Genomic DNA, 13,752 nt, shown 5'->3' with positions numbered 1-13,752 from the left:
TCCATCTTTAATTCATATAACCACCCAACAGGAAAGAGTGTATGGGTAAATTATTGATCCTCCATTTTTTTACTGGCAAAAGTCATAGCTAAGATTACATTTCATTAAAATGTGCATAAAACATGCATGGAAAGTTTTGTTAAGATATGTATTACCTAAAACCATTCCATAGATAACTATTAGTGTTCTTATGTTTATTTTTCCATTTTTAAAAACAAAGATTCAAATTGTTTTAGCAACAGTGCCTCTATTTTGACTCATAGGATTATGAAGATCCTGACTCATAGGAAGGAAAGAGACTAGTGGTTTCAAAGAACCATCTCTTTCTTCAAATGCTGAACTGCTGTGAAACTGAGTCATCTGCAAAGAATATAGTAGACAATGGACTCTGCAGCCTCTATGCAATTAGGAAGCTTAGCCATCCAGTGGCAGTTTTCAACTCCAAACCACATGTAGACTCCTTCAGACAAACATGATTTCCATAATTTCATCACTGTTCACCAATGCTAATTGGGAGAAAATTGTCTAAGAGTACAATCAAAAGGGTCCATTGAAATGATGACAAGTTCTACAAGAGTCCAAGTGCTCAGTTTCTGGTCTACAATAAAAAATTTAACGATTGAGCAGGAAGAAGCAGAGGATGAGAGAGAAACTAGATTTTGTTTCATTGCACACATCTCTTCAGTGCTGTTTCATATAACATTTGGTTCTGAAATTGACAGTACAATGTTATATAAAAGGTCTAAGAAGAGGGAAATCAGGGGGTTTGTAACTACATGAGGATTTTCACCTTTATTTATTGCAGTTCCTGCATGATCACCGTATATACTTGAGCGTAAGCCTACTTTTTCAGCACATTTTTAATGCTGAAAAAGCCCCCCTCGACTTATACTCGAGTGAGGGTCCCTGTCAGCGGCTGTCGGTGGCGGCGGCGGAGGAACGAGCAGCCCGAAAGCAGCCCTTTAGGCTGCTTGTTCTTCCTCCGCCGCCTTGGCAGCACCCTAGGTAGGCAGGGGGACAGGAGGGGCTGGGGGGAGAGGTTTGTGGTGTGGTGAACCGGCTTGAGTCAATACGTTTTTCCAGTTTTTTGTGATAAAATTAGGTGCCTTGGCTTCGGTCGGCTTATACTCAAGTATATACGGTATATAACGCAAATAACTGGGGATAAATGTGTTGACTTTAGAGTGACCAGCTTGTGCATCAACTGGGAAAGTATTCCTTAAGTCTTCTTGGTGGTAATTGATTGCAGGAGAAATTACTGTCTTACATTATGTTTTGGATGTGGGAAACACTCTTACTTGAACCCATCAGTTGTATACTGCAGTTGCTTGACTTTCTGATCTGTCATGCAGGGAGCCAAGAATAATTGGAAGCAGATAAAACCCCCGATAAGCTCCCTCATAAAAATATATTTTTGCCTTAATCAACACACTTTTCCTGCTGTAAGATACGATACTGGGAAGTGGACAGTCTTGATGTATGTATGATGAATGCCAGTGTATGGAGGGGACGGAAAAGAAAAGGCAGGAAATCATGGAGCTGAAGAAAACAAAATTGCATATGAGTGAAATTCTCTGACATTCATTTAAGTGCACAAGCCAAAAAGTATAATATACTTGGCTTTTCCAGCTATTTACATTGGGACAGCCATGCAAAGCTCTCTTTTTTTTCAAAGATAACAAAAAGAAATAAAAGCACACAAGTAATTTTGTCATTCGAGTGAAATAGAAAACAGAAAAACTATAAGCAGATGACTGCTTAGAACATGTTTGCATAACACAGCTGCGTTAGAATAATCTCAAAGAAGCAGAGGTCAGTTTAAGATAGCTCTGTCATCATATGCCAAAAATTGTGGGCTTAGAGATTCGTTGGAAAGTGATGAAGTAATTGGAATACATTTCTATAGATTCCAATAAACAGAAATCTAGTAGATCACAAAAAACAGGAGATCCAGATATTGGTACAGATCAAAGTCTGTATGTTTATGAATCACTGGTTTTGCAACCAGATTATGTGAAGCAATTATGTTGCGAGGAGGAATTTGCCATCTTCACTAACAGGTATTAAACTTCATAATTTTGGAAAGAGCTATTAAGATTTGCTAGTGCTCTTCACAGCAATATGAAATCTAGGTAAATTACTCTGGAACCATTTGGGTTCACAGGTAGTTTCTGCATATGGACAGGGAATGAAGAGATCACCTACTGGATCTTGGAAGAATAAAGTTCCTCAATGTTACAAAATGATTAAAGAAACTTCAAAGAGATGACAACAAGACTCTCAAATCCTCTTATCACCCAGGTATCTTATATTGTGGGCAAGTCAGAGCTACCCTCCTCCACCATTTCCCATTACATTGGCTTCAACCTGACTTCAGATGGCAACAAAGGAGCTGGACCTCTGAAGTTGATCTCAGCAAATGGGTGCTTTAAAAATCACCACCCACACTTTACCTTCAACCTAGAAAGGCCATTTAGCATCTCTTTCAGTGAGCAGTGGTTGTGGCCTGACACAACGCTTCCCTCTGCCCCCAGACGCACCACGCCATTTTGCATGCTGCACGTGCCCTGGGCCATCACGGAGGCTCACAGGTTCCTGCCAAACCCATCGGTTTGAATTAGCCAGTCCATGGCAGTCCAGGGAGGCTTGGTTTGCCGAGCGGACTTGAGGGAGGCAGGCTTCACTCAGGTCCATCTGGCAACAATATATCCTGGCTGACTCGGCCCTCTTCATCCAGTTGGCTGGGAGCGTCACCCACCCTTCCCTCCCTCCATTAATGGTTTCTTACTGCCTTAACCATTTCCTTTTCAACTAGGAGGGTTTTGCTGTAGTCTGTTGATGGGCGCTGTATTCTGGGCGAGGAAGGAATTTTCCCTGCGTTGCATGTTTCACCTTCCCCATAGCACCAGTCACAATTTTGGTGGTTTAGGCCTTGGGCAGAATCCTATAGTCTTTCATCCAACTGGGGTGAGATGAAGTGATGACTCATCCGCCCCTTGTTCTCTGCGGCGGTGATTACAAGGTACCCAGTTAGAGGGGTCTGGAGGGAAGTCTCTGTCCAAAGGGCCAGTTGCGTAGCACTAGTGGGCCAGAGTTTCCCTCAGTGTTTGGGGGCCATCCATGTAAACCTGTGTTTTGCAATGGATCCACACCCAAATTGACCCTGTCATGCCTCAGTTCCCCAGCAGGGGGGCTGAGAGGGATATATGCCCAGTGCCTATGCCAAGGCTTCCTACATCTGAAATCCATTAAGTTGCAGCCATTTAAAAACCCCAGACGGTTGTCATGTTCGTTTATTTATCCACACTGTATTTAGGTGCATCGGAAGGGGGACATCCAGAGAAGATGGAACAGTAGCTCTTCACATGCAGCAGCTCCCATACCACCAGATTGGAAGTGCTCCATAAATAGCCTCGTGGTCATCTGAACTCTTAAGATCCTGGGATGTTCTTCAAATGGTGCTTTCTTCCCAACAAAGCCTCCCAAACGCTGCTTTCCAGCCTCAGTGCTTATACGTCCTGGGGAGATGTGCAGGAGTCATTATTTTGCTATCTTACATCTCACATTTCAGATGTTCCTTTGTTCTTTAACATTTATGCTTTATGACCTTTGACAAAAATAGATTGCCAAGGCAGATTTATCTCTCCCTAACATAAAAAAAGAAAGCATTGCATATATTGTGGCGACAAAATGTGGATAGAAATATAATCCTGCAATGTAAACTGTTGTGGTATTTATTTCTTCCTAAAGTGGTAAGGCGATAGGGCCTGATGTCTCTATGAGAAACCAAATGTTTACAAATACTCAAGCCCATAAATCTGGAGGGGAAGCAGAATACAGAATATTCTTGTTAATGCAGTACATTTTCTGGTAATTTTATAGTCTAATTTTCAGCGGTTCCCTGCAGAATGAATGCAGTTCTGAAGGCAATTTTATAAAGTACTTTGTGGATAACTATTATCTGCTAATTATTAGAAATTGCATGTTGTTGTTAATTGCATAAATAAATTGTTTTATCTGAAAGCCATTAAAAAAATGTTTGGCGATTGAAGCATATATGGTTTTGATGCTCCTGTATAAAACATTTAACTCTAAAATAATGACATGGTGCTTTAAACCAATGTCCTAGACTAATGCATTATAAGAGAAAGATCTAAAAATGTGTGGGTTTTTATTTTTTTTATTGGAGCTCTTTGTTTAACATTCCTATATTCATTGAGTGCAAATAGTGCAATGTTAAAATATGAAAGCTAACCTGGGCATCTTTTGAAGGTAGTAAAATAGGGTTTACTGGTTGGATATTTACATAGATATTTTTATTTTGAAAATTTACATATTCCTTTTCAATTTCCCAAGGAAGTTCACAAAAACAAAAAAATGTAGGCTTCTGTTATATTTCTTCCCTACTTGTGAGCATTCAACCCACCCAGGTTGGCTAAATTTTGAGAGTGCATTTGTCTTCTGTCCTTGCTGAATGGAGCAGTGGAAGGGTTTTGTTTATCATAACAATAGCAAATGTTGATTGAATAAGTGGTACTATGGTGAGATAACTCGCTGAACCCTAGTTGTAAAGGCCAACAATGTCTGTAAACAGGTACAAAAAATGCACAAAAGAGGGTCCCCAATGATCCTCTTCCGATCCCTCAGATGTGAGGTCTGTCACTGAAAAGTGAACATTACGAAAAAGCAGTGCAGCATGAATATTTACATGCTCAGGCACCTGGTGAAAAGGAACTATCCACCTATCAGAGGGTAGAGCAGTACAAGGTCAAAATGGTTCAGCATCCAGAGAACAGCTCCTCCAGCAATGACAGGTGGCACATGGGTACTTGCTACATAGACTCATAGAGCGGAATGGGTTTTTGCAGGTCACTTAGCTGAACGCAGAAGATCCAGAGATAGAGCACCCCAAAATACTGGCTGTACAGCTTCTGACGGAACATCTTCAGTGAGTCTACCCACTCCAGTGAGATGGAACTAAGGTACATGGTTGCATGACTGAATGTCTCCTATCATTAGCAGGTTTCTCATAATTGGATTGTTGCTATGTGCTCCACAAAGGGCTGCCCTTGAAGATGGCAAAAACTTCAACTCATTCAAATGCAGCAGCCAGATTACTAGTGGGGGTTACCTTTAGAATTTCTCAAGCCCCTGTTCTCAAGCAGCCGTACTGAATGCCAGGTCATTTCCAGATCCAGCTCAAGGGCTTCACATTACTATTTAAAGCCCTAAATGACTTAGGCCCCCAATTTCCAAGAAACTGTCTCCTTCACTACAAGTGTTAACATCAGCAGAGAGCAGCCCCTAAATTGTGGGATTTGCTACCCACAGAGGTACACCTGACATCTTCACTGTAGCATTTTCAGCAAATACTTTTTACCTCGGCCTTTGACACTGAATACATATGTTTTCAGTACCCACCCTAGTCCTAGGAATGTAATTTGTTTTCACTGTTTTTAATACTGATTTTTAAATTGCCGTAACCCACCCTGGGAGTTTTAGGCAATAGAGTTAATAATAAAAACTTAAACCCATTAGATCTGGGCAGCGTAGAATAAGTCTTCGCCTTCTTCTGTGTGACAGCCATTGAGCACTTCGAAGAAGTCCACCTCTGAATCCATTCCAACACATCTATAGCAGTAGTGGCAGCCTCCAGATGTTGCTAGACTGCAAGTCTCATCAGCCTAAGCCAATGAGGCCAACGTTCAAGGATGATGGAAGTTGCAGTCCAGCAACACCTGGAGGGCTCCACATTGGCAATCCCAGAGCCACATCTTTCTTTGATGTGGGGCACCTATAACTGGAGATGTCACAGTCCTGTTCTGTTATGTCTTTTTCTTATGTAGTAATACAGAAACTCACACAGTTGCTCACTATATATCACACAGAGAGAATAGGAAACAGAGCTGAAAACTTAGAGATGGTGGTGGGGGGAGGTGAGGAGAACAAAGGAGGGAGAGTAATGACAAAGAGATAATAGATAAAAACTCACCTGTGACTTCTCTGCTTAGGTATAATATCATTATACAGTACTTGTTTTTAAAGAAATCACTCTGCCAATATTTTGGAGTATCTTTTTTAGTATAATACCTGATTATTTATTTCCGTAGTTTCATGTAAGTTCTTTTTAAAAACTCCTCTAACTTGTCTATGAGAAGGTTTAATAGGAGAGACGAAAAGGTGAAGTGGTGCCAGCTACTTACAAAACTGAACCTTTAATTGCTTCTTGTTTGAATCTGCCAGGAAACAATAATAATAGTTTTGAAAGAGACTAGGTGTATTTGAGAGTACAAGGAAGAATGCACAAGAAATTTTGTAAGAACAATAATGCAGAGCACAGGAGCAGCAAACAAATGGGGGGCACATGCTGACATTGTTTTCAGAGTATGGCTAAAGTATGACTGAGCTGAACCTGCAGGATCTTAAGATGGCATAAAACCCTGAAATGGGAGCATCCTAGGGCCATGGTAGAGGGACACGGGTGACACTGTGGTCTAAACCACTGAGTGTCTTGGGCTTGCTGATCAGAAGGTCAGCAGTTCTAATCCTAGGTGAGCTCCCGTTACTCTGTCCCAGCTTCTGTGAAAGGAGACTAGTGCCAGTAGATAAATAAGTACCACTAGAGTAGGAAGGTAAATGGCGTTTCCGTGCACCCTGGCACTCATCTCGGTGTTCTGTTGCACCAGAAGCGGTTTAATCATGCTGACCCCATGACCTGGAAAGCTGTTTGTGGACAAACGCTGGGTCCCTTGGCCTGAAATGTGAGATGAGCATCGCACCCCATAGTCGCCTTTGACTGGAGTTTACCATCCAGGGGTACCTTACTTTAACTTAACTTATCTTAGAAGGAGGACCGGAGAGGGAAGATTTAGGCAGAATCCTATGCCTGTTCAGTTTGGTCATGTGATTTGGCAACCTAGCGTAAGTTAAGTTGACGAAAAGTGTGGTTAACTCAAACATTATTTCACAGACTTGCTTTCCTTGCTTTCGTGTGCATGCACACTTCTTCAGATACACATCTGAAGAAGTGTGCATGCCTGTGTATCTGAAGAAGTGTTCATGCACACGAAAGCTCATACCAATAACAAACTTAGTTGGTCTCTAAGGTGCTACTGGAAGGAATTTTTTTAATATATATTTTTATATTTTATATATATATTATATATTTTTATATTTTGCTATATATTTTGCCTTATTTCACATTCTTGCTGCCCAGCTCTGCTTCTCGAACCTGTGCCCTTATGACACACAAAATTCAGAACAAATGAAGCTTTCTTAAAGTGCATTGATTTCAAAGGGAGAGAAGGAAGCTGATGAAATTTCTTATCAAAACCAATGGGATTTTGTTTGATTGGGGTCTCAAGGCTGTGAGGTCTAACTAAAATAACATCCCCTCCAACATTTCTTCAGTGAAAATAAGGACCTCCTATTCCACAACAACAACAACAACTTTTAATATTTGAACCCCATCCATCTGACTGGGTTGCCCCAGCCACTCTGGGCAGTTTCCAACATATGTAAAAACATAATGAAACATTAAACATTTTTTTAAAAAAAAACTTCCCTATACAGGGCTGCCTTCAAATGTCTTTTAATGGTTGTATAGTTACTTATCTCCTTGGCTTGAGGGTTGCATAACTCCACACTCCCCCAACAGTTCTCTGATGAAAATAGGGACGTCCTACCATACCCTCCAACATTTATCCAATGAAAATAGGGACGTCCTAAGGAAAAGCAGGATTTTCTGGGATCAAACCAGAAACCGGGTTGGCTTCTGTAAATCTGGGACTGTTCCTGGAAAATAGGGACACTTGGAGGGTCTGAAATAATTATGTATAATTACATTTTGCAAACTGTAGCATAACCGTAATGTAAACTGTACCCGCTGCATGTGGCTTTTCATGAACCATTCATGAACACCTTTCTCAGTGTTCTTAAATTCTGCCCACAGGATTCTCATTCATGGAAATTTCAGTCCTCATTCACACCTTCCCACTCAGTGGTCGAAGGTACATGCTCCTATGCCCTCTCCATGGATAAAGTTGAAGAATCCCTAAAGTGGGCTCTCTATTCTACTGTATGCTGCTAGCACAAAGATGGCAGGATTCTTGTGGTTTTAGTGGGGAGACTGCCCAACCCAGTGTTCCCATGATCAAGAATGTAAGCTGGGGACTTGAACACCACTTGGAGCTTAGAGTGCAGTGGGCGAGAGGCAAGCTCCAGGTATTTCTACTAGGCCTGACCAATCCAGAGACCTCATGCTACAAGTCACAAAGTCACAAAGCCTAAAGCTACATATATTTGCTCCCTTCTCCATCTCTGAGCACGCAGATTCCCAAGAAGCTCATAAGCATTAAATCATGGTTTAAGCCATGAACTCCCTGACAGGTATTCTGTTAGTGCTAAAAACATCACTTCCGTTTAAAATGAAAAGGTCTAATTTTCAGGTTTTCTTTCTGATTTAAGAAAAAAAAAGTGTCTCCCAACTTGAAAATCAGCACATAGTTTTGGCTGAGTGACTGCTGGAGCAGGAAGTGGGGGAGGAAAGTGATGACAAAAATAGTCAAACATCAAAACCTACTCAAAGCTGCATGTGACACTGGGCTGATGGGGTTAAGGCATGTCAGTTTCTATAGATATATGATTCACCAGGGAGAGGTGTGACCAGCCGCCTATCCAACTGCCTTTGATTTTCTCACTTAGGTGGGTCAGGAACTCATCTGCCACTGAGTGAATTGGAAACAGCTGTTTCATGTTCTATGGGCTTCATGGGTGTTGTAAAAAGCTGCTCTGTGCTGACACAGTGACATTTTCTTCTCCATAAGGGGAGGAGGAAAGCACACCCAGGCTCTTATATCTGTGCTCAGCATGGTGGAAAGTTTAATTGTGGGCATGTATTTATGAACAAAATACTCCTGGACACTGTGCTGGTGTGCTTAGCTGCCAGTTGCATCACCGCCTTCGGTACCACTCAACCCACATGCAAGTCTAGGCACTTAGCACATTATTAGGTTGGAATGAGACATGAAGATTTTGCTCCCACCCAAACAGTGTCCTGCATGCGCAGTTGTTGTTTGTTTGTTGTTGTTGTTTTAGATCTGCCTTGTCCAATACTCAGAATTAAAACTTGAGACTGTGACTGATTAAAGGTTGTATTTATTTACATTTTTTTGATTCTGTGATTCTATGAAGACATGAGCCAAACCAAACAGAAGTTAATGAAAGCTGGCACAACCTTGGGCCTGCTGCTAAGGGCTACCTCCCCACCCCTGAACAGCTCCTTCATCCCATGGACAGAGGCAAAACCATCTCGCCATATAAGGAGGTATGTAGCCTGACAGGTGACCAGCCACCTTTGCTGTGCCAGGCCCTGAAAGCATACACCACACACACTCAAGCTGGTCAGGTGGTGGTTTGTGGAGTGTCCTCCACCCAACATACCTCAGGAGTGCTGTGCAAATCTTCAAAAACATGTCACATATGAAGAGAAATGAGCAGCAGCATCCGTGTATGGATGGGGCAAGGAGTACAATATCCACCCATCAGATGTATATGCACCCACAGCCTTCAGAATCCATATTTTCACCTCCTTATTGACCTGTTTCCAGGCTCTGTCAATTTTGTTATGTACCATGCAGCGCTCTATGCTTGCCACTCCAGCAGTGAAGACCAAACCAGAAATGGGCTAAGTGTCCAGTCTTGAAGATGGCTTAAGTAATGCCTAATAGCATGTCCACAAGAAAAGGTTGTTATTGCCCAGATAAATCACTAAAATGCCTGTAAACAGATCAGTAGCTGCCATATGGAATAAGGTTGGCAGAAACTCAGCCCACTGTACTGTCAGGGACTGGCTGGGTGGAGGAAACCCCCTAGCAAAGCCTCAGAGGAGGAAGGCTCAGAGTCCGGGGAGTGGTGGTGGGACAATGAAGACAGGTCAGAGGGGGAAGGAGGGGGAGGAATGGTTGGATGCTGAAGAGGCAACAGGCTTTAGCGAGCAAGAGGAGCAAAGGACAGAAAGCAGTTCAGACCCAGCTGATGAGGTGTCCCAGGAGCTTGCCACTCCTAAGCTGCCCTCCCCCACTGTCTCCAAGGACATGGAGAGCTACGTGTGTAGCAGAACAATGGGCACAGATTCTGACACCACCACTGCTTGGAAAACATCCGGCTGGGGAAAGTAGAGGGTGAAGATCTTCAGTCCTATTTGGAGGTCCTATTTGTAGGCATTGCTCCCTGCTATACTGTTTTCTTGAATAAAGTGCTAACTTTTCTGCTTGCTCTGCATCTTGAGTGCTGATTTGCATCTGACCCAGGCATGACATGAACTCCTGTTTTTCTTCTGCCATTCATCAGGGTGAGCTCCTTCTGGTGGCACTATGCAGGAGGATGGGAACAGGTAAAGGTAGGAATTGGGGTCTGACTGATGTAGCAAGACTGTTTCCCCTCTCCAGGAGGGTATCATTTGGGCTTTGCTTTAGGCAACAGAATGTCTTGCACTGGTAGATTGTGTCTCTATGTTCAGAAGGTAAAGGAATATACTGTGCTATCCTTTTTAGCTTTATCTTCACATGCCCCCCTCCCTCCATGATGATGGGCATTTTGCTAATTATTTATTATCGATCACAATCACTATTATAATTTGTCAGTGTGAATGATGAATGATAAATAAACCAAGACAAGTGTATGGCACAATAGCTTACTGCTGCAAAGCAAAATAAAAGTTTTTGTGTCCTTCACAGCTTGACCACATTAAGGCAGGCTTGGAAATACAGAGAACCTGGCACTGCTGCTAAAAACAGTCTCAGTGACTCAACTTCTCTCTTTCTGTCAGAGAGAGAGAGAGAGAGAGAGAGAGAGAGAGAGAGAGAGAGAGAGAGTGTTATACTTACCCCAAGTATATGGCCTGTAATGAGCAGACCCTGTGATACACTCTTGTAAACTAACCGGATTTTTTTTTTCTCTTTGCAAATTAGCACACAGCTGTTCCAAATTCAAAAAATAAAACCTATTTAGTGTTAAAACAGTCTCTTTCATTGTTAGACTCCCGTACAAAAACTCTCTTAAGTCTGCTTGGATGATAATGTGAGGGAAAGAATACAAACCCAAGCAAGTTTGATCAACATAATCGCAGCTGGACACTGATGAGCCAAATCCATTGCCCCCTACAGTCAATAGGATTCTCTCCCCCCCCCCCGCCCCATTCCCCTGGCTTAAATGGGTGTTAGATGAAGCTCTATTGCCATGACAATGGACAAAACCCAATAGTTCAGATTCAGATCAGAATGTGGTGGCTTGACACATCTCTAAAACTGTAAATGGTAGCAAGGATTATGCAGCCAAATACTAGTGGATACTATTTCCATTAATTATATGCCCTATTCATTTGTATATCTACAACAGCAATTACAGAACATTCTTAGCATAATTCATCTTATCTGATGGAGAGAATATGTGTCATACAATTAGAGTAGCTGCTGAAGTCACCTAAAGCGAAAATTCAAAGTGATCAAAGTCCTTAAGTTAGACTTCAAGGAAAGTCAAATACAGTACACACTGATAAAACTAATAGATGTTCTTTGCTGAGATCTGAGCAATCCTCTGTTGCCTTATATTTTGCCTAAATTTGAAAATGCTTTTAGGAAGAAAGTTTCCTTTGTGAAACCTAAGAATTTTTGAGGGGAGAAAGTTTTGATAAGAGTGGAGGCATTTGCATGGAGACTTCACATTAGTGCAACTGCTTCCCATAAAACACAGTTAAGTTTCCCAACTTTTTAACCTGATTTGTTCCTGTGTAGCCTGGCACAGGTATTCAGCAAGGAAAGCTTTCCCCACTGTTAATATCCAAGCCCTTCACCAAGATCCCAGACCACAGGTAGAAATTCTGATTACTTCAAGACCAAAACCAGTGATGTGCTCATCCCTACTTCTGAGTATCCCAGAAACTAGTACTGGATTATCACCAGGATCTTAGTTCATCACTGAAATTTTAGAAGTACTTTTCACTAAACAGTCCCTGTCATGTTAACAACACATGCTTCATTGTCCCAACACTGATGTGTCATCAGGTCATCCATCATGCAATGTATACATAAAGTGAACTCCAACCAACTCATACCCACAGGAGAACCATTGAAATCAACAGATTCAGGTAACTGAATTTCATTTCAATGGGTCTTCTCTGAGTATGATGTAGATGAATCTCACTCATACTTTCACACTATGCTCAAGCTGTGAATACACTGCAATCTTGCATGTCTACTCAGTAGATGGCTCCATTGAAGTCAACAGGACTTGCTCCCAGGTAAGTGAGCATAGGATTTAGGATTGCAATGTAAATCACAATTTTTCTATACCTATAGAATGGATGGCCAGCAGTCAGTACTCATATCTCACTGGCTGTGAGAAATATTGGCACTTTGGGAAGTTCAGTTACTACTGAGACATCATCTGAAAGTGCTTGTTTTGATGGTGGTTCTTGTACAATAAATGAAATTATGTCCTGGCCCTTCTAAACACATAGTGTTTGGTTAATGAAATTCCTTTGTTGCTGGCCAATGCAGGTTATCTGTGAATCTCTAAAATGAATTGATCTAGTTACAGTTGTCACTTTTTAATTACTAAAATTTGTTAGATATACCATGCCATCAATAACTGCATCATGGTCATAAATAGGTGAAACTTTAAAAGTACAGAAACTCTCTCTGTAAACAAGGTGGCAACCCTAGTTATGGTGAACTCTTGCACCAGATAAAAAAGCACTGCTTTGAAGAACAGTGTATCTTTGAAGAACAGTGTATCTTTGAAGAACAGTTTTGCTTGTCTTCTCAAGCAAAAACCAGGAAACAACACCCTAAAACCAACATGAACGATGCTGTGATATTCACAAAGGTAAACAGAGAATTTTCAGGCATATGTCAGTTCTGAGGGTTTTTATCCACAATTCCAAATTGACTTTTACTAAATAATCAATTATTAGTACTTCCTTCCAGCAATATTATTTGGACATACTGTTTGTTGCCTTCTTTGGCTGGAAGGTGTTAAAATTTTTAATAAGCCTTGCTATATAATCTTTACTTGGTATCTGCTTGCTTTCAATAGTACAATGATCTCCTGTTTCCTGCCTGGAACCTTTTAATTTTGCACCTGGCTTGTGAAACAGATTCCTTGACAGTCTTAATTATTTAGCAAAAACAACGACTTGGTGTTTTGCAACATCGGGGACTTTTGTTAAATAAAATGCAAGCGGGCAAACATCTCTCATTCTTTCCTCTTTCTCTGCCCTTGCTTTCCGCTGAAGTTCCCCGATGACAGAGTGAGAAAAAGAACTTGGCAAATCTTGTTTCCTTACTTTAATCATGACACAGTTTGTTTTTGTCTGTTCTCTCTGTCTGTTGAATTGATTCTCACAAAATATGAGAGAGAGGGAGACTGAGAGTCCTGTAAGATGGGGCCTCTTATTCATCCTGGGCATTGGAAGTGAGGGCAATGCAGTTCTGTTCTTCACTTCAACTCAGAAGTACCTCAGCGAGGCATTTCAACATATCTTATTCTGGTGGTTTCCAGTGCAAATGCTAATGGAGGATTCAAGGGACTGCTGGCCTGGTGCAATTGCAGAATTTGTCAGAAATATGGGTAACATGATAGCACTGCCTACTTTTCTGTAGCAGGATCCTCTTTTAACAGTTTCCTCTGTGAAAGAAATGCGGGATAGCTTCCACATGCAATACACACCTGTTTAAATTGTTGGAGAAAAAG

This window comes from Podarcis vaucheri, assembly GCF_965113315.1.
Source record: "Podarcis vaucheri genome assembly, chromosome: 8".
Taxonomy (NCBI): Eukaryota; Metazoa; Chordata; class Lepidosauria; order Squamata; family Lacertidae; genus Podarcis; species Podarcis vaucheri.
The sequence above is the reverse complement of the archived record's forward strand: the minus strand, read 5'-3'. Positions refer to the sequence as shown.